Source organism: Pinus tabuliformis, chromosome 5_1, assembly GCF_031772625.1.
Source record: "Pinus tabuliformis cultivar Carrire ecotype Pingquan chromosome 5_1, CPIR1, whole genome shotgun sequence".
Lineage (NCBI taxonomy): Eukaryota > Viridiplantae > Streptophyta > Pinopsida > Pinales > Pinaceae > Pinus > Pinus tabuliformis.
The window spans coordinates 292234069-292255813 of record NC_142305.1 but is presented as its reverse complement, the minus strand read 5'-3'; positions in this window follow the sequence as shown (position 1 = coordinate 292255813).

Genomic DNA, 21745 nt, shown 5'->3' with positions numbered 1-21745 from the left:
AATGATATTGCTACACTTAAGAGGCAATTGAAAATACCACAGCTGCAACATCCTCAAACTCTAGAAGTCGTAGAGAGCCAAACTAGACATGAGGAGTTGATGGACTTGGTCCTAAAGCTCAATGACCAATTAAAGGAGACAGAAAATGAGTTGGACGCTTAATTTAATTGAAGCAAAGTGACTTGGCCATAGATTCAAAAGATGTCATCCCTACAGTATCCACGACAGTCCCTTCTACACTGGCAGCTTCACTGGCACCAATAGCTCCACCTGCCACAACATTGCCAGTAACAACAGAATCTACAACAACAGTAGGTGCATCAGGAGAGAAAGCAGTAGAATTGGTTAAATCCATGGAAGAGATGTCTATCTAGGCTATAGAAATGAATAGATTGAGAGAAAAGGTGGCAAGTTTGGAAACTGACTACAAACTTGCCCAACTTAAGCAAAAGGAAGAAGCACAGAAGGCCCAAAGAATGAGTGAAAGAATCAAAGTCTTAGAGAAAGACTTAACATTGGAGAAACCCCTTGGGAAAACCAAGGAAATGTTGTGGGCCAATATCATTGACTCTGTCAATCATATTTGGCCATCAATCCAAGTTATTTCTGAACAAACTAAGTTAATAAAGGTAGCTATAGAAGCTATCCAAAAAGTAAAGGAGTTGGGAGATAAGTCTGAGAATGCCAATAGACTCATCCACTTCCTCAACAACAAGAATAGATATGAGCTCCATGAGCTAAATATATAAGATATGACCGAGACCATTTTGGAAATAAGGAAGGTCCTTTCCAAAAGGAACCTTATGCTTAACTTAGAAGAAAAGTGCCACAATATGCAGGTAGCCATTGATAGGTTCATTGATAAATTCCAGATTTTGAGGGAGAAAGGTCTGCCCAGTCCTTTGGTTATCAATGAAAAACTCATGACATAGTTGGACTATGGTAACAGACTCAGACAGTTGGTTAAGGAACAAGCTATCTTTTCATCTATAAATTCACTGCCAATAGGCAAAGTGTTGTACAACACATTTGATAACTTGTTTTTTCTTAAGCATGAGATAAAACACTTATTCCTCACTAAGCCCAAATTTGCCAAATATACTGAAGTTGATGAGATCTACAAAGGATGATGAATGTGAAATTACCTGATGCAGAATGGTGGGAGACAATGACTGATTTACTGTGATAAATTTACAGCTGAAAGTTACTAAACAGTAAAAATGAGAGCATTTAGGTAAACAGATGAAAACAGGGTAGCATGGTCAAAGAGTATTTGGTGAAAGATAAAATTTGAAGATTCCAGTGTGAAACATCGCAACTGCAAGCCATCACAAAGGGCTACAAATCCAACCATAAAAGCCAGCAGTACCAAATAAAAAGGGACAACATGAAACCGTTCATTAGCTATCTCTATCTTCTTGCAAGAAGATATTTGTATTTCCTAAATTAAATATCAAGTTAGTTTGAGATATTTTGTAATAATTTTTTGTATAAATACTTCACAATTCAAAGTATGTAGGGTGGATTCTTAGACATTTCTATAGAATTTCTTGATCAAAGACTATAAGCTATTGTATCATTGTTGGGACCAGCAAGTTGGATTAATGAATAAAGTCAAGACATTTCATAGGATTCATATGTAGTGCGAAGTACAAACAAGTATCTTCTCTTGCATTGTTATCTTTGTTTAAAAGTTTTTCCATAATCTTTGATGTATCTGAAATCTGAATGCTATAATATGGAATGATATCTCAGAATTTGCTTCATTGCACTCTGTTTTAACTATTATACATTTAATTTTTTTTCGCTAATTATCTAAATTAAGGAATTCTTGATTTCTCCTTAGTTCAGGTAGTTTCCTTCTAATCTATAGTAAAGGATTCTTAATTTCCCTTTGCTCATGATTATCCTCTGTTCTTCATTTTAATCCTGGTCTGAGAATTCTTGAGTGCTCTCTCACCCTGGTTAAGATCATTTCACCCATCCGACCTAAAGACTTGTACTTCACTCTGCTAGCTTTCCCTTTGAACACTCCCTTTAATGAGTTAATCCTAGTTCTGCTGCCCTTCTTTGACTCCATAGCCCAATGGTCTAGAGACTCCATTCTATCCATCTATTTTAAGGATTCCACCATCCAACCTTCAATACAAATCAAAACCCCCTGAACTTTAAGAACTAGCCTAAAATCCTAGCAAACAAAGCTAAATCATATAGAGAGAGCCCTCTCTGAGTCATAGGTTGGCTAGAGCCTATACTTAAAAGATTGGTTTGTGGTTACCTCAGTCTTTTCCTTCTTCTGATAACTTCTAGGGAAAAATTATAAGTGATAACATCTGGTATCTTCGACATGTATCCAACATAAGGTGCAGACTTGCTACGTGGCACTTCATCAAGCCAAACACCGTCCAGTCATCAAAGTACACTTTTAGGAACTTATGAATGAATTCTGTGAACGCTGCTATGACTGCATAGGAAAATATTGCAGGTGCGTTCTTCAACCCAAACGACATAACAATGTGTTGAAAGCATCCCCACTCTATCGCGAAGGTGGTTTTTCTTCTATCCTCTAGGGAAATCTTAATTTGGTGATACTTGAAAAACCCATCAGTAAAGGTATAGGCCTACTACCTTCCGACATTTTCTAACACTTCATATTTGAATGGCGTCAAAAATGGATCGTGAACACAGGCATCATTAAGCTTCCACAGATCTATGAAATTTTTTATTTTGCCCTTTTTCTTCTTCTCTTGGACCACCATCGAGCTCACCCAATCGGACTCTTCAACAGGTTCTATGATGCCTGCCTCCAGCATTTTATCCAACTCTTGGTGAACCTTTTCCTTATACTTAGGATTAAGGTGATAAGGCCTTTGTTTAACAGGCTTCGCATCCGGCTTCAATGTGATCTTCATAATGCCCAAATCACCAAGTATGCCCTTTAAATCTGAAAACTTAGTGGGGAAGAGATCCTGGTATTCGCGAAGTAATTCAACAACTTTGTCTATTGTAGTGTCGTCCCAATAGTCTCCAATCTTTGCAAACTTTGGTTCTTCTTTAGTGCCAATGTTTACTTGCTTCATTTTCAAAGGTGTGGAGATGTCTGGGTTCTCTACTTGTGGTCCTTCAACTTTGTGATGCCCTTCTGTCTCTGGAATATTGATATTCCTCGGGTCTTCTTCCTCCTCTTTAGTGGTCACATTATAGCATTCTAATGCTTGGCGTAACTGGTTGCTGCAATATGGTTGGGTCCATTCCATAGGTTTCTTCGGTGTTCTGAAGATAATGCTTTAATTTCTTGCAGTGCTTCATCGATGCTTTCAAATTCATCTTCAAATTTGAAAGTCAATAAGAAACCTTCCTTCAATACATCCCACTCTATAGTACCGTGGTAGACCTCTATTTCAAGGTACCAGTTCATGGGGATTGTATCCAAGGTATGACAAAATATGTATACCCATTATGGCTGCGGTTTTGTTCCCCATACCTTAGTCCATTTTTCCAGGTGATCACACAGATCATCCTTCCCATTATACTTCTCATCCATTTTGGTATTAGCATGCCCAAACCATAGCTTCATATTTCTCCTGTAACCTCGCCATCCAGCAAATCTATCCTTAGGCATACCCCACCATCGTGCGGGCATAGCGTACAACGCCATTTCCAATGCTTGAAAGCTGTGATCCTCATGGATTTCATGCTCAAATTCATCTAAAAACATATCTACATCAGTCAACCCATCATAATAAGGTAACTTTCGTACCTCCAATGAAACAGAGCGCAGTGACTTCGTCATCATATTGCACCGCAATGTAGAAACTTCATGTAAGCGATTCTACCAATATTCTAATTCCTCGTCTAAATCAGAAGTGTAGGAACTCTCCCGGTCCCACGCAATCCATCCATCTATCATTGGATTGATCCAAACCTATTCTCGTGTTTTTATCTTGTAGATTTGATCTAATTCATCATCACTTTCCGCATAATCACAGACAAGTTCAATGTTGTGTGTCCCTTCTGTAGGATCCAGTGGCACTATAACCCTATGCGAATTTATTTTGAATTGCATTGTCCTCTTTCTTAGATTAATGACCCCATTCATGTCAATAGCTCAGTCGATTCCCAGGAGCTCAGGGTAGGGATTATTGTCATCGACAATTTCTATGATCTCAAAGTCCATTACTACACTCACATATCAATATCAACCGTTACTCCATATAAGCATCCCATGGGGATGATTTTCTGCTAATTTTCCATCCTGAGTTGAATCAGAGACCACTGCAGCGCAGGTATCCCCATCCTTTCCCATGTCTGTTTTGGTAGAACATTCGGATCGAACCCCAAATCCAAAATGACCTGGTCCATTTCATAATCATCTATCTACATTGTTAGCCACATCTCTCTCCTTGTGCCTGCCTTATGCTTACCAATTGTTCTAACCATGTGCTGCTTAGAAGGATCCTTTTCCTTATTGGAACATTTGTCTATTAGGTCCCACAATCCTTCCATAGCCTTCCTGTTGTGCAATAACTTTATGCAGGTTTCCAAAAAGTTAGTGAGTATGGAAGGATCAACCTCTTGTGTCACACTGGTTTCTTGCGTCTTGTCTTGGATTCCTGAGGTGGATGCCTCAACAAATCTCTTATTGGCTTCCATGAATGTTTTCTTAGCACGGTTAAGATCAAAGCTGACTTCTTTCTCCGGATCTTTCCGGGCCCATCTGTCTTGTTCAAAATGCTTACCCATATCTACGTCAGTTGTCACACCGCTTCTTAGTACAACATTAATGCTCGGATCCTCTTTGCAGGGTTCAACCCTCATCATTTGTAAATTCTACGTGGGCTACTAAGGCTATGGTTTCTTCTCTCGCATATTAGCTATTAACACTGGGTATTATTCTATGGCATGGTCGAATTATCTGCAGTATTGACACGAAGGGTGTGTAGGATTTGGGCAGTCTCACTCAAAGTGCCCCGGATGTCCACAGTTGTAGCAAATAATATGACCATGACCTCTACCAGGTCTTCCTCCTCATCCTCGTCCTCGGCCCTAAAAGCCTCTGCGCATTCCTCTGGTGCCTTGATATGGAGGTCAAGTTTCTACTTGCATATGATAAGTTGGGTTTCTTTCCATCATCATCTCATAGCTCTGACATTGGCACTCATCGTGGCCCACCAATTTATAGAAATTATAGAACAACTACTGAGGTGTCTGGATGAACTTTTGAAGCAAGTGGCAGTTATCAATCACGCATTTCCCAGTGACTTGACAATTGGCGCACCATAGTGTAGCTCCCATGCTTGGCCCGATTGGGGCTCCTGGATTTAGGGGAATTCCCCCAATAGTAATATAATACGCATACATAGGACAATGATATTTATCATGCCCATGGCCCTTTTGCTTCAAACACACCTCTGCGTGCACTTCTAGCTTAGTCTCCTTTTCTCTCTTCAAACTCTGTAATTCTAGGTGCATGCTCGCTAACTACGAGTGTATTTGTTCAACCCCTAGGATTGTATCCTGAATAGGTGATGCGTGCAGCCTCATCGTGATCTCCAAGGCTTCCACCTGTGTTTCTATTTTCTACTCGGACAGAGCAATTCTCAAATGGGGCAAAAGTGACATGATGAACTAGTCACAATGTTGGCTATCGAAGATTTGCATGTTAGCATATCTGATCTGGCACTTCAACCTCTAATCAAAGTCCCAAGGTGTCTCCTCAACCTTCATCATGATCTATTTAAATTCAATTACTGACTACGCCTTAGGTTTAGGCTTACTAAACTCTTTGTTCAAATTTTTCTGAGTTTCTGCTAGCAATGCATGAGATTGTCAGCACAATACTTAATGTACCAAGTTAGCGCGCGATCTTGCAAGGCAGTAATGAACTGCGCCTTCTTTATATTATCATCAGTGATTTGCTGCGTTGTCCATACAAGATTCACAACAAACCAGAACTGCTCTGGATCTTCACTTCCTATGCCCTTGAAGATCAACATCTTCATCACGTTCCCCATGTTGAATGGTGGTGGTGGTGGAGGTATAGGCGAAGGTGTATGCGGTGGAGGTGGAGGTGGAGTGGATGGATGATGTGTTCAAGGAAAACCCTAAGTTATTAGCTGAACAACGCTTCGTGGTGTAGTCTACACCGCCCCTTCGTCGTTACTTGAAGGAGGTCCAATGGGTTATACTCTGGTCCTGAATCTTCACAATTTCTAAAGAATATTCCACTTCATGTAGCTCCGAACATCAAGGTAATGGCATTACCTGTTTTTCACATAATAGTATTTTAATCCAAGTATTCAATGACCTTAAATACTTACCTCATCTTCCTTTGAAGAATCTATGCTCTACTTTGCTATAGCTGACTGAGGTGTCAACTACAAATTCCGTAATAAATCCTCCCAGAATTCGATCAATCGAATGATCGATAGCCCGAACAATCTTGTTTTCAGAGGCCTCTAGTTGTCGCACCAATTTTGGATTCCACACTATATGACTATTGAGCTTCCATTTTCTTTGATTGTTTATCAGTTTAGCTAACCACTCATATAGTTCAATTGGAAAAGTGTAGAAGAATATTTCGTGTACCTCTGTATATACATATTTATTCAACCAATCTCCTTCGACGAGAGAGGATTCATGTTTTCATGAGCCATGAACTCGTGAATCTCTGATCTAACCACTTTTAAATCTCTTTGTTAGTCGGATTCCAATGATGCGACATCACACATGTCTTTAAGCAGATCCCAGTCCTGGCAACGGAACCATTTGTTGGCTTAGGGGGTCCTGACCCAGGTTCAAAGTTAGTTATGCCAACCAACAAAACCCTACACTACTGGCCCTTTTGGCAACAACCCACGTAGCGCAGGCTGTAGTCTCACCCAAAGCAGTATTGGGGGATGCAAGAACCAAGTTTCTATATCCAAAGACTAGTGTGATGTCTTTCAGCGCCTTAGATCTGCCTTCGCGCAGATCGCTACACTTCTAGGGCTTATTATTGTAACTAAGTTAAAGCTACCTTTTGACCTTCGCGAAGGTCCATGATCAATCTTTACAGACCTTAAACAGTCGATCTACCTACTTCAACGTATCAAAAAGTAACCCTTGATTGGAGTTCTCTTAGATCTACTTAATTTATTAGAAAACATAAGAGAAATGGCATGTAACTTCGTAGAAGTGGCTAAGCATTCATTTCATACATCATTAAGATAGATTCAAGACATTCGCATAACATTCAATCATTATCTCATAAAAAATGTCATTTATCAGCAGTTGGTGAGCTCCAGTATTGCAAAAATAATGCTGCAACTCCTGGGGCTTCCTTCTTTACTTTTATCGACCCGGTAGTTCATAACAAACATGGAAGCGACGCTGTTATATGCATACGTACTAGCTCTTACTGTAGGGTGTCACTTGATCAGCTGGCACAAGTTCGCTAGGAGCTTAAGCCAACTTCTATGAGTTCTTAGAAGAAGCTTTTACTGTGATGGAAGAAAGCTAACTCTACAAGGGCTATTCTACTTGCAGAAAGAGAAGGAAAACTGAACTGAAATGCAAACCCTAGCAAACCATAGAAAACCCTAGTTGTGCAAGAAAAGAGATGGAAGCTACTGAAATGGGTGCCATTAACTTTTGAAAAGGTAAATTGCATTTATTCAAGCTACCTCTGAAGAGAAATGAGAAGAAATCATCCTTTTGTACTTTTTGGGTATTTTTATGTGGAATTATTATGCTTATGGTTTGACTGGTTGTGACTGTGCAGAGGTTTGGTGGAAAAGGAGGATGGAGTTGGCTTTTGCTGAAGATGAGGAAGGTGTGGAGAGGTCCTAAGAAGTCCCTCGTACCCTTCTGGAGACTTCCATTGTGATCAGACTTCGAAAAATCACTCACATGAACTTCTACAGGAGGCTACAGGGGATCTACAGGAGGTTCTACAGGAGGATCTACAAGAGGAGGCCGAAAGTGGTTTTTGGAGGTTTGAAGGTGGAAAAATGGTGGGAAAAGGGAAATGAAGGCTGGATGAAGGTGTTGGAGGGTCTAGGACTCTGTCAATGAAGATCAGGAATGAAAGAGAGGGTTGGATTTGTTCAAAGGGGAAGAAAGCAACTTTGTACAAAAACGCAGAAATTAGGGCAGATTGGCGAAATGAGGCGAATGAGTGGGGAAATATTGAGAGATGAACTGGTATAGGTTATGCTATGGAGGAATGATAAGTTGGAGTGTTCTACAAGTGAGCTGCACACTTACTTCCCAAAACTGACCTAAGCAAGAACCGAAAAAAATAGAGTTTGTCTATTTTGACCTAAAATCTGATATAAAAACAGATACCTGCTGAATAGAATATCATGAACAAAAAATGATGCAAGAAAGCCATGGTAAATGAACAATAAAGGATCTAAGCATGTGAATCCAAACTAATATCTACTTTTTCAACTCAAAACATCACACTAGCAATTGCATAAAGGGCAAAAACTGTGTTTTTGGTGGCAGCAGTAGTGCCTTGACCTCAAATCATGGTCCCAAGGAGGGAGAAAGGAGGTCAAGACTTGCTAGTAGCATTTTTGGATCTTTCTCTGTTACTACAACAAATTACTTAAGTAACTTGAAGCAAGAACAACTATTTTAACCATCTCAAGGAACTTATTTTACCAAAGCAAGATTTAACCTAAACAATAGAAATTATCCTATGAATGCAAGCAAAAGCATATAAATACAATAAGGAGGTGTTGGGAAACTTGGGTTGGCCCCTAACCCAAGAGCTTCAGCCCTCTAGAAAATGTCAGTGCTGGTTCAAAATTGGATTCATCTTCATTGACCAAAAAAATAGCTGTTACATCACAAAAATGTCTTCAAAAAGAGCTTGAAAATGAGCTGAGTACAAGGCTACAAAAAAGTGCGAAAATAGATTATCAAATGGCTAACCTATTGAGGCTTGAAGCCTTCTTATTTGCATAAGTGAGGACTCCCAACAGTCTTCCTAAACTTAAGTAACTCGACTGCCTAAAACTAGAGGTAACAACAACCCTACTTGACTTGCTCGGCTGCCCCTTGGAATCATCGATGTGGTGGCCTTTGTACTTCGAGCTGCTGATGGAGAACTTGAGGAAGGGGTCATTAATGAAGGAGACACCCCTACTATAAGTCCTCAGCCTGGTTTCCTCGAGTTTGACTACCATTCTGCTCATAAATGCCTGGTCCTTGTCCAAAATTGTCCAAAAGTCTGCAATAAACACTCATTAGACTATGTGGCAAAGTGACTATCCCCATTCACTCAATTGACATAAATATATTCAAAAACATGCACATAAATATTGAGAATGGTGGATTAAATGAAAACATTAGGCAGAATGAGCCTATATAGTTACCCATTTATGGGGCTCATCATCACCCCCCTGCTGAATGGGTTGCTCATCCTCTGAGCAACTAATCCAGTTCTTCATATTTAATAGCTTTAACAGCTTCCCTGACATCCCAAGCCTCTAATGTTATATCCACTTCTCTGTCATGGAAACTTGATTTTCTGTCCACTGCCTCCCAATATTTCTGTTCTTCCTCCTCTTTAACCCCTTCCAACAGTCCTAGCAGTAGTGGAGGATTGAACTGAAGGCCAATACAATTGGCTTTCAAGTTTTGCATTGATTTCTTATATAGGGGCAATCTCATCATAGCCTCCCTCATTCTAGTTGGGGAGCAATATTCCCTGATCTTTAGGCTATGTGACAAGGTATTCCACCTTCTCACGCATGCATGAAGGCAGTCATTGCCAAATAGTCTCTCCATATATTCAAAATGAGCGATAGCTTGTGCTTGTCTGTCAACATAATTAGGGAGAACTTGAGGATTGTCTGCAAGGTGTTGATGGGCATAAATGAGAGCTAAGGGGTTTTCTGGTTCTGCCCTTATCATGAGGGGTTCACTTAGCTCCTTTGTCATGATCTTCTGAATTTCCACTGCCCTCTTTTCTTCATGGCTCAATCAAGAAGCCATAGCCATGAGCTGTAGGTCTCCTAGTGCAGCATTTGGATCCCATAAGTTCATGTCTGGTAGTGCCATATTATGGAGGTAAAATTCTACTAATTTGGCTTTATCCTCGGCTGAACTATTATCACATAAATGCATAAACTGATCATAATTTTGGAATGGGATTGTGCCCCTCTGGGCCAATGTTTTGATCTGGAATTGGAGCCATTGGTCTTTGAGATATAGTGCATAGGATCTAGCTGGTTGTCTGCACTGCAAGGCCTCCATTGCCCAGCTGGCCATGCAGGCCATCTGGGCTTCCTTTTCCTGCAACTGTTGTTTCAAAATCAGCACTTCAGTTGCTGCCTGAGATTCTTTTTCTTGCTACTGTTTCATCAGCATTTCAACATCGGTCTGTGGCTCTTCCTCTTGCTGCTGTTTCTCTGCTACTTCATTATCTGCTAGGGACCTTCTTGTTGTTGTTGTCCTTCAAAAATTGGCAACTTGTCTCCCCCTTGAGTTTCTCGTTCCTGTAACTGCTTTTTCAGCAGTTCATTTTCTTCCTGTAGTTGGGCTCTTCTAATGCTCTCTATGTGCCTTACCATGCCCAACTCCCTTCTCAACTCTCTCAACTTGTCTTCTAGGTGCCCTATATCTTCATCCTTTAGATTTAGCAATCTACATCCAGGTGTGGGTTCTGACCCTTTCTTTTTCTAATTCAAAGAAAAGAGGCACAACGAATTTTTGTGGGATGATCTTCCCACCTTCTAGAAGATTGTAATATGAGCCTAAATTAGGCTGAGGGCTTGGCTCAAGTATTTCTTTTGCCTTACCTTCCTCTTATGACTGTTTTGCTGCCTTCTTTTCCAATTGTTCAGTTTCTTTCAGCTTGGCCAGTGTCTCCTGTAGAGAGGTTTGAGCTTCCTGTAGGACTGCCTTGGAGTCCATCAATTCGATTCTTTCCTTCCAGGTGGAGGTTTTGGGACTCCCTCTCTCATAGGTGATAGAGATTTTGGAGGGAGATTCCTCCTTTTTCTCAGTAGGTGCATCCTCAATGATTATGGGTTCTTTTGATGGTGGTTGGGGCTTGCCTACCTTAATCCTGGTGCTCCTCCGAGCTTTGTAATACATAGATGTCTACCTTTTTCTCTTGCCCTTTTGCTTAGTTGGAGTGCTCAATGCAGCAAGCACAGCTGCTGCTTCCCTTGCCAGTGTTTCAGGGGATGTTTCTTCCTGTTGTTCTTCTCCTTCATCTCCTGCAGTTTTTCCTATGTCTGTTGTTTTTGCTTTTGTCTCTGCTGCCTCTGGTGGTGTTTTCTCCTTATCTTGTTGAGTCCCTGCCTTTCTTGTGGCAGTATTTTTTTGAGATTTCTTGGGCTTTTTCTTCTCAACCTTTGTCCTCTTCCTCTTCTCTATTTTTGAGGTTGTTTTCTTTTCTGCCTTAGGCTCAACAAGGGTTTTGTCAAGTTTTTCCTCTTCTTTTTGCTTCTCCTCTATTTCTTCTTATGTTTGAATATTTTGTGCCTCCTCATGATTTTCCATCTCAATTGTCTATTTTTGCTCCTGCTCCTCACCGCCAGATGGGCTAATGTCCTCAGTCAAAGTTTTGATGTCATCTCCTCTAGACATATTCCTGAAAATTTCCCAAGCTATGGGGATGGTGTATGTGTGTAGGGCATCTTCCACCAATAATTTAATGAGGCCATGATGGGCTAGCTGGTCTAGAACCCCTGCATTCAACTTGGTGCCACATTCTATCAAAGACTGGAGGAGGAAATATGGGAGACTAAGTTTCCTAGCTACAGGTAGGTCCATCCCATATCTCAATTCATGCAACAACCTGAAGTGATAACCATAAACTATACTAAATCTTCCTTCACAAGTGATGTATTTCATGATCTGGTAGCTGAATTCACTCCATGGAGGAGGAAAGCTGGTCCTTCTGACCCCATTCTTATCCTCTAAAGGATGTTCATCAGGCTGAAAGAATGTATTTTTAGCAACTTGTCCCAATTGCTTTTCCTCTTTTCTCCAAGGGAGCCCAAGTGGAAGACCTATGTTTCTGCTGATAAAATATGGAGTAAGCTCTAGGGTCAGACCCTTGAAACTGACTGTAGCATGTGTTTTCGAGTGGGGTCTTAAGGACATCAAAAATTCTTCAGTCACCTCCTCATCATGTCCATGAATTCTCTCAAAGAAAGACATCCAGTTTGCCCTAGTGAAGAGGGCCACCACCTCAGGGTGCTCATGCAATTTGTTGGAGTTCAAAGGCTCCTTTCTCATAAAACCTCCTGGCATGGTGTTTAGTGGTTTCTGAAAGTGCTCAGGTGAGGAAAAAAACAATTTCCAAAACCAGAAACAGAGGGACAGTTGAGTTTTGTTTTTTTTGAAACTGTAGGAGGAATTTCCCATGTGCTTCTTCTTTACAACATCAATTTGCAATTCTTCCCTCTTCAAACTGTTCTTAACCTGAATTTGCTTCTCGGTTTTTGAAAAAATAATCAAGACTTTGACAGAACAGAGAATGTATAACGCAGTGTTTTTTCTTCAGAGAGTAGACAGACTTGCAAATTCGTTTTTTCACAGGCTTGGTTTCTATAGTTGCATCCCTTTTTCAAAAGAATGTGAGGAGGACAAGAGACTGATGGCGTAATCCGCGGTGAGGAGGTAAGGTGGCCGGATGGGTATGTTATCCCCATCCAGGCCGTTGGTCCTACTCCACTGTAATTATGGTTTTGCATGTCGTCTGACCACCATCACCTCCCTCATCCCAGTATACGCCGCCACCACTACTGATTGTGAGATTTTTCTTTCTGAGTTGATGGACCACACATGCTGACTGCGTATCTGATCTATGGTTTGAATTGGACGAGGCTCATTTGAACTCCACGAGGGTGTGTGAACTGAACTAGGGTGGCCAGTTAGCTGGCCACTGATTTCGTTTAATCGTGACCATTCCCATAGTTCATGCAGTTTGTAAATAATATTCATGCAATCGAGGAATAGGTTTAGCCACTTACCTGTTAATCGTTGTTGTGTTCTGCATGCTTCGGACCTTGGCACTTTATTTCCTCGTTGCTGTTGCTGCTGGTGCTCTGCATGCTCGGCCTTTGGCTTATGCTGGTGATTTCTCGATCAAGCTCTGCTCCTTGCATGCTTCATACATCTTGCTGTGCTGACCTTGTCTCTGGAGTTTGTTTTTCAAAGGGATCAGCTACTACAGGAATCCTGTAGGATTTCCTGTAGCTGCTTCTCCTTCTGAAATTCAAGCTGATGCTTGAGTAGGGGCTAAAAAGACTGCTGAGGAAGGTCTTGAATGAAAAGAAATAGCAGCTGGAAGGTATCAGGTAGGAATAAGCAAGGAACACTGCTACTTTATTTGTCATTATTTTTTTGTGTTTACAGAATGAAAGAAACATAATTTCTGTATTTGTCTGTGCAGGGAAAGAAAAAACGAGTGGAAATGTGGGTGTGCAGGGATGGAATGGAGAGTTAGGCGGATGGATGGTGGCAGGGAGGTTCACAGGCCTTCTAGACAAATTTCCAGCCCTCGGGTTCTTCTCTGAACTTGATTTTGGCCTCTTTGTGATTTCTACAGGAGCCTCTTGTAGAATACACAGAGTTTCTTGTAGGATGTGAAATTTTTAGCACAAATGAGACCAAGGCTTGGGAAAGGATAATGACGATGGAGGGATGGACTATGAAGGGTGTATGCAGCCTGGCCATGTATTTTCCTCTTGTGTGACCCTCCTGCAACCTGCAATTTATTCAAAAGAAGTTAGGTTTTTTTTTTGTTTTTTTCTCTTTTTTTTTTTTTTTTTTTTGAGATAGTTGGGGCGCCTCCAGGAGGTTTTCACCCTCATTGCCTACCCTGGGTGCCTCCAAGAGGTTTTCACCCAGGGATCTTTTATTCCTTTTCTTTTCTTTTTTCTCTGTTTTTTTTTTTTTTTTTGCTCAGGGTGTGGGTGGAGTGGAGACAGGGACCTGCTCCACTACCAACACTGTTTTTCCCAGATTCTCAATGAACTCTTGCTTGGAAAGGGGCTTCCTGTAGATCTTCAATCTATGCCCATTGACGAGCATGGGGATGGCTTCTTCATCTATGGTTCGGATAAGGACTGAACCATTGTCATTGCATTTTTCTACTGTATATGGTCCCAGCCATCTTGTCCTCAGTTTTCCCTTGAAATCTTTATATCTTGAATCATGAAATAATGCCCAATCTCCTTTTTGGAATTGTTTTTCTTTGAGGTGTCTGTCATGCCATATTTTTCTTTGAAGTTGGACTACCTCTGAGTGGAGTAGGGCCTGCATTCTTTGTTCATCTAATCCATTTAGCTGAAGCAATCTTTCCTTTTGTGCATGGCTGAGATCTAGGTCTAGCTGAGCTGCCATCCTTAATGTGCTATATTCAAATTCTATTGACAGTAGAGCCTTCTTACCATAGACCAGTTCATAGGGTCTAAACCCTGTGGTGGTTTTCAAGGTGGTGTTGTAGGCCCAGGTGGCCTCAACCAATCGATCTGCCCAATATTTTCTGCTGCTGCTCACTACCTTAGTCAAAATCCCTTCCAAAGCTCTGTTAGTGACTTCCACCTGCCCATTTTCTTGCAGATGATAGGGGGTGGAAGTTCTGTGCTTAATCTTGTGGTGTGTGAGCAGGTCTTCAACCAAATTGGAGGTGAACTGACTCCCTTGATCAGTGACTAACTCCCTTGGATAGCCAAACTTGTAGAATATATTTTCCCTCAAAAAATCAGCTACTTTTTCTTTTGTTGCTGCCTTGATCGCCTTTGTTTCTGCCCATTTCGTCAGGTAATCAGTACACACAATGATGTAAGATTTCTGCTTTGAAGGAGGGTTGATAGGAGCCACAATTTCCATGCCCCACTTCTCAAATGGCTCGAAAGTCACTTGAGGTTGCAGGGGCATCTCACCCCTTGGAGTAGGTTTTCCCATCCTTTGACATCGGTCACATTGGCTGATATATCTCCTGACATCTTGATGAAGATTGGGCCAACAGTAGCCTGCTTGCAGAATTTTGAAGGCAGTCCTCTTTGCTGCAAAGTGGCCCCCACAAGGCCCATCATGACAGGTTAGGAGGATGTCAAAAACTTCCTCCTCCCTGACACATCACCTCAAAATCTGATTTGGGCCAAGTTTAAAAGGATTTCCCTCAATCCAAGTGAATGGGGCACTTTTCCTCATGATCTTGCTCTTCTATTTTGAGGACAAGTGTGGCGAAAATTGTGCTGAAACCAAATAATTTGCTATATCAGCAAACCATGGAGAGAGTACTGAAATAGCAAATAGGTGTTCATCCAGCATTTGACCATCCACCATTCCTTCTTCACCTGCAGGCAGATCTAGTCTAGACATAAAATCAGCAACAACATTTTTCTTACCTGGCTTATCAACAATTGTCAAATCAAATTGCTGCAATAAAAGTAACCATCTAATGATATGAGCATTTACATCTGGTTTATTCATCAAATACCTAATTGAAACATGATCAGTGTGTACGAATGTTTGATATCCGATGATGTAGTGTCTGAACTTGTTTAGAGAATGGACTATAGCTGGGAGCTCCTTTTCGGTCACAATGTAGTTTAATTCTGCCTTGGACAGGTTTTTACTGACAGTATATGGCATAAGGCAGCTTCTTTTGAACTTGCCCTAAGGCTGCTCCTATCGCATTGTTCGAGGCATCTGTGTGAATGTGGAAAGGTAGGGCCCAGTTTGGACCTCTCATGATTGGGGCAGTTACCAGCTTACCTTTCAAGGCATCCAGAGCCTCTTGACAGCTGCCAGTCCATATGAACTCAATATTTTTTCCCAAAAGACCAAGCAATGAAGAGGCTAGCTTACTAAAATCCTTAATGAATATTCTATAATACCCTGCTCAGCCTAGAAAACTCTGAACATCTCTTACCTTTTGAGGTGGTGGGACCCTTTGGATGATAGCAATCTTGTTGGGATCCACCTGTAATCCTTGCTGAGAAATTGTATGACCTAGCACGGTCCCTTCAGTCATCAGGATTTCGCATTTTTCAGGACTGAGGGACAGGTTCATTTCAATACACTTGGCAAAAAATTTCCCTAGGTTAGTCAAAGCTTCCTCGAAGTTAGAACCATAAGGGGTAAAGTCATCCATATAAATTTCCACTGAATCATGAACAAGTTCAGCAAATATGCTCAGTACTGCTCTCTGGAAAGTGGCGGGGGCATTGCACAACCTAAACAGAAGGACTCGGTAGGCAAAGGTACCCCATGGACAAGTGAAAGTGGTCTTATCTTGGTCTTCCGGGCTGATTTGGATCTGGTTGTACCCGCTAAACCCATCTAGAAAGGAGAAGAACTTCCTCCTTGCCAGGCCATCTGACACTTGATCTATGAAAGGAAAAGGGAAATGGTCCTTCTTGGTGGCCTTGTTTAGTTTCCGATAATCTACACAGATTCTCCACTTCCCATTTTTCTTTGGCACTAGCACCAAAGGAGAAACCCATTATCTGTTAGAGATGGGGTAGATGAATCCTGCATCCAGCAACTTTTGCAGTTCTTCTTTGAAAATGTCCTTGAGGGCCGGATTCATCCTCCTTTGGGGCCGCCTGACTGGTTTACAATCTTCTTTAATATAAATGTGATGAGTAAAAACTGAAGGGTGGACTCCCTTCATCTCCTTATAGCTCCAAGCAAAAGCATCCAAGTGATTGTTCAACAAGCTACACAGTTCTTTCTCCTGAGAGGTGGATAGGGATGAGTTGATCTTCAAGGTTTTTTCTGGGCCAAATTCCACATTCTTAACTCTGAGAGAGGTCAGATCAGCCACACAGAGATCAACTAAAGGATTGGCTTGGGTTTCTTCCACCAACTCTTCTAAGGGCAACACATTAGGGGGTGGATTCTGAATCAAGTTCTCAATAAGATCATCCTTGGTTTGTGGACCCCCCATGGTAGCCTCTACTGTACACAATGGTGCGGAATAGACTTCATCCTCATCTTCCTCCTCCAACCAGAGAGGTAAATGATGTTCTAGCAAATGTTGGACAGGAGGATAGAGGACTAGCTGTTTGGACATATGCCCATTCTTAATTGTCATGTTCCCAGCTCAACAGCTGATGTAAGCATTTGCAGTAGCCAACCAAGGTCTTACCAGGATGAGAGGATACCCAGTGAGCTTTGCTTTTGTTTGGAGAACTAGGAAATCAGTAGGGTACTCCCAGGAATCAATAGAGACCATGACATCTTCCACAATCCCTTTAGGGGTCACGATGGAGCGGTCTGCTAACTGCAATACTATTGAGGTCTTTCTTAGGGAACCCTGAAGGTTGAGTTTGAGCATAGTGTCCCTAGTCATCACATTAATGGCAGCCCCTAAATCAATCAAGGTATGCGGGATTATGGTGCCATTGATGTGGACATCGACTACATGACTCCCAAGGTCTAGATATTTTGGACAGATTACCTACCCCAACATTAGGTCAGACAATTGTCATATGACATTGATAGTTGTGGCATCTCTCTTGCGCCTGCCTGGGTGCCTGAAGCACTTCTCCTTGATCATCTTGTTGTATATAGGCACATCCTTTATGGCTTGGAGAAGCGGTATTTTTACACATAACTGTTTCAGTTTTCCCAGAAGTTCAATTTATTCTAGGGTCGGTTGTGTGGTTCCAGTTAGTCTCTCAGGAATGGGTGGAATGACTTTTGGTTCACTTTCCTATTTTTCTTCCTCATCCTCCTTAGGAGGAGGTTGGCTATCTGGGAGAACCTTCCCAAATCGTCAGTTAATCTCCTGAATCTCCACAGCATAGGTCTGGCATGATGTTTCTCCAATATATACCTGCTGGGCCTGTCTATTGTTGGGGTTCGGGTTCGGTTGAGCAGGTATTTGGGGTTGTCTTGGAGGAGCAGGAGGTAATGGTTGTGGTTGAGCAGGTGGTGGAGGCAAAAGAGTAGGAGGAGAGTTATATTGGGGCCTCCACCCCTGATGAGGTGCATTCCACTTAGGTTGTGGCTGAGCATAAGGATGAAACGAATGAGCAACTGGAGGAGCCTGGTATTGAGGAGGATACGACCAAGGAGGGGGTGTGGACCAAGAAGGATGAGTAGGGGGTCCCCAAGAAGGCATGGAAGTGGCTTGATTGGGGTTGTAATAGCTCTGGGATGTCCCTTGCATTCCCTGCTGGTAAGGTCTGGGTCCATGTGGCCTCCTTTGGTTCATGAAATAGAGTGGTTCAGTGGCTCCTTCAGCCCCCTGATATGCAGCTTTGATTCCAGGCAAGGAAGGGCATTGATTTGTAGGATGGTCTTCCTCACAGACTAAACACACTTCTATAGAGTGCAATGGACATTCGTTCCTAGGATGCTTTCTAGTGTGCTTAGGACAAAAAATGGCCAAAGCTCTCTCCGCTTCCTCTTGTTTCCTTTTGATATGCAAGGTATCCATTTTCATGGCAAGAGTCTACCTCACCTCGCTCTTGAAATCTTCCAGTCGATTCTCAAGTTCATTTCTAAGGGATGAACTAGATGAGGATGTACTGGCTAAAGGTTGACTTCCCATACCTCTCTTTCTAGCTAACCTGGAATGGTTTCTAAACACAGTCTTTATGTCATCATAAGGTAGCTATTAGATGTCTCCCCTAGCCAACAAATGGAGGGTATCTAGAAGGTCTTCATGGACCCCTATGAGCAGTACCAACTTCAGAGATTCAGGGTCCACTGTGCACCTGGCCCTTTTATAACTGAGTTGAAACCTCTCTTCATAGTCTTCTAAAGATTCATCACTACCCATGGTAATTTGGAATATCTCTTCCTTAGTATCCTTTGACCTGCAGTAGTCCCGGTGTTTATCGTTAAAGGCTTGCTGCATCTGAGCCCACGTTGTGACACTATTTCCAAGTAACCCCATGAACTAATGCAAGGTTGCATCCTTGAGGATAGAAGGGAACAATTTCAACTTCTGCTTGTCTTCTGCATAGTCATAGGTTCGACAGAGAAATGTAATTTCAAACAAGAAAGTATCAGGATCTTCAGTAGTCAGTCCATGGAAGTGAGGTAAGGCTGAAGGACTTATGTTTTTCATTTTTGTGTCCCCATTGGTCTCTCGGATAGGAAAGGAACCTTCTATTCTTTCCCCATTTCCTCTAACGTTTATGTTTTCAGCCCTGGTCTCAAGAGGAACGGTTTCTTGCTCTTCTTCTATTATAGGATCTTCGTATATCTCTGGAGGTTCACCTATAGGTTCTTTTGGATCACTGCCACCGAAGAAAAGAGAAGGGTGACTTAGTGATGTGGTGGGGTTGTTGGGTAGGAATTTTCCTGAATTGTCTCTGTTCCTACGAGGCATGAAAGGAAATATCTTTTTTGGGTATTTTTTGTTTCCTTTTCTGCTTGTACCTGCAAAAATTGAGATGGATTGAACAACAATTGCAACTAACTGAAATGAATCTACTTTGCTGAAATGAAAATTGCAGAATTGGAATGAAAGCAGGAAATGTCTAATCTACGCTTGCTGAAATGAAATTGCAGAATTGAAATGGAAGCAAGAAATGTCTAATCGACGCTTGCTGAAATGAAATTGTAGAATTGAAATGAAAGTAGGAAATGTTTAATCTACTTTTTCAGAATTGAAATGAAACAACTACTCTACTCTTGCTGAAATAAACTACTTAGCAGAATGTTGCAGTAGAAAATAGAAGAAAAGCAGTAATCATAAAATACTCTGACGCTTCCCCGGCAATGGTGCCAAAAAGAGTGGTGAGCTCCAGTATTGCAACAATAATGCTGCAACTCCTGGGGCTTCCTTCTTTACTTTTATCAACCCGGTAGTTCGTAACAAACTTGGAAGTGACGGTGCTGTATGCACAAGTACTAGCTCTTACTATAGGCTGTCACTTGATCAGCTGACGCAAGTTCGCTAGGAGCTTAAGCCAACTTCTATGAGTTCTCAGAAGAAGCTTTACTATGATGGAAGAAAGCTAACTCTACAAGGGCTATTCTACTTTCGGAAAAAGAAGAAAAACTGAAATGAAACGCAAACCCTAGCAAACTCTAACAAACCCTAGTAGTGCAAGAAAAGAGATGGAAACTACTGAAATAGGTGCCATTAACTTTTGAAAAGGTAAATTGCATTTATTCAAGCTACCTCTGAAGAGAAATGAGAAGAAATCATCTTTTTGTACTTTTTGGGTATTTTTATGTGGAATTATTATGCTTATGGTTTGACTGGTAGTGACTGTGAAGAGGTTTGGTGGAAAAGTAGGATGGAGTTGGCTTTTGTTGAAGATGAGGAAGGTGTGGAGAGGTCCTAAGAAGTCCCCTGTACCCTTCTGAAGACTTCCATTGCGACCAGACTTCGAAAAATTGCTCGCATGAACTTCTACAGGGGGCTGCAGGGGATCTACAGGAGGAGGCCGAAAGTGGTTTTTGGAGGTTTGAAGGTGGAAAAATGGTGGGAAAATGGAAATGAAGGCTGGATGAAGGTGTTGGAGGGTCTAGGACTCTGTCAATGAAGATCAGGAATGAAAGAGAGGGTTGGATTTGTTCAAAGGGGAAGAAAGCAACTTTGTACAAAAATGCAGAAATTAGGGCAGATTGGCGAAATGAGGTGAATGAGTGGGGAAATCTTGAGAGATGAACTGGTACAGGTTGTGCTATGGAGGAATGATAAGCTGGAGTGTTCTACAAGTGAGCTACACACTTACTTCCCAAAACTGACCTAAGCAAGAACCGAAAAAAACAGAGTTTGTCTATTTTGACCTAAAATCTGACCTAAAAACAGAGACCTGCTGAACAGAACTTCATGAACAAAAAATTATGTGAGAAAGCCATGGTAAATGAACAAGAAAGGATCTAAGCATGTGAATCCAAACTAATATCTACTTTTTCAACTCAAAACATCACACTAGCAATTGCATAAAGGGCAAAAAATGTGTTTTTGGTGGCAACAGTAGTGTCTTGACCTCAAATCATGGTCCCAAGGAGGGAGAAAGGAGGTCAAGACCTCCTGGTAGCCTTTTTGGATATTTTTCCATTACTACAACAAAGTACTTAAGTAACTTGAAGCAAGAATGACTATTTTAGCCATCTCAAGCAACCTATTTTACCAAAGCAAGATTTAACCTAAACAACAGAAATTATCCTATGAATGCAAGAAAAGCATATAAATAAACAAAGGAAGTGCTGGGAAACTTGGGTTGGGCCCTAACCCAAGAGCTTCAGCCCTCTAGAAAAGATCAGTGCTGGTTCAAAATTGGATTCATCTTCATTGACCAAAAAGATAGTTCTTACATCACAAAACTGTCTTCAAAAAGAGTTCGAAAATGAGCTGAGTACAAGGCTGCACAAAAGTGTGAAAATAGACTATCGATGGCTAACATACTAAGGCTTGAAGCCTTCTTATTTATACAAGTGAGGACTCCCAACAGTCCTCCTAAACTTAAGGAACTCCACTGCCTAAAACTGGAGATAACAACAACCCTACTTGACTTGATCGACTGCCCCTTGGAATCATCGATGTGGTGGCCTTTGTACTCCAAGCTGCTGATGGAGAACTCGAGTAAGGGGTCATTAATGAAGGAAACACCCCTTTTATAAGTCCTCAGCCCTGTTTCCTCGAGTTTGGCTACCATTCTGCTCATAAATGCCTGGTCCTTGTCCAAAAGTTTCCAAAAATCTGCAATAAACACTCATTAGACTATGTGGCAAATTTACTATCCCCATTTACTCAATTGACATAAATATATTCAAAAACATACACAAAACTATTGAGAATGGTGGATTA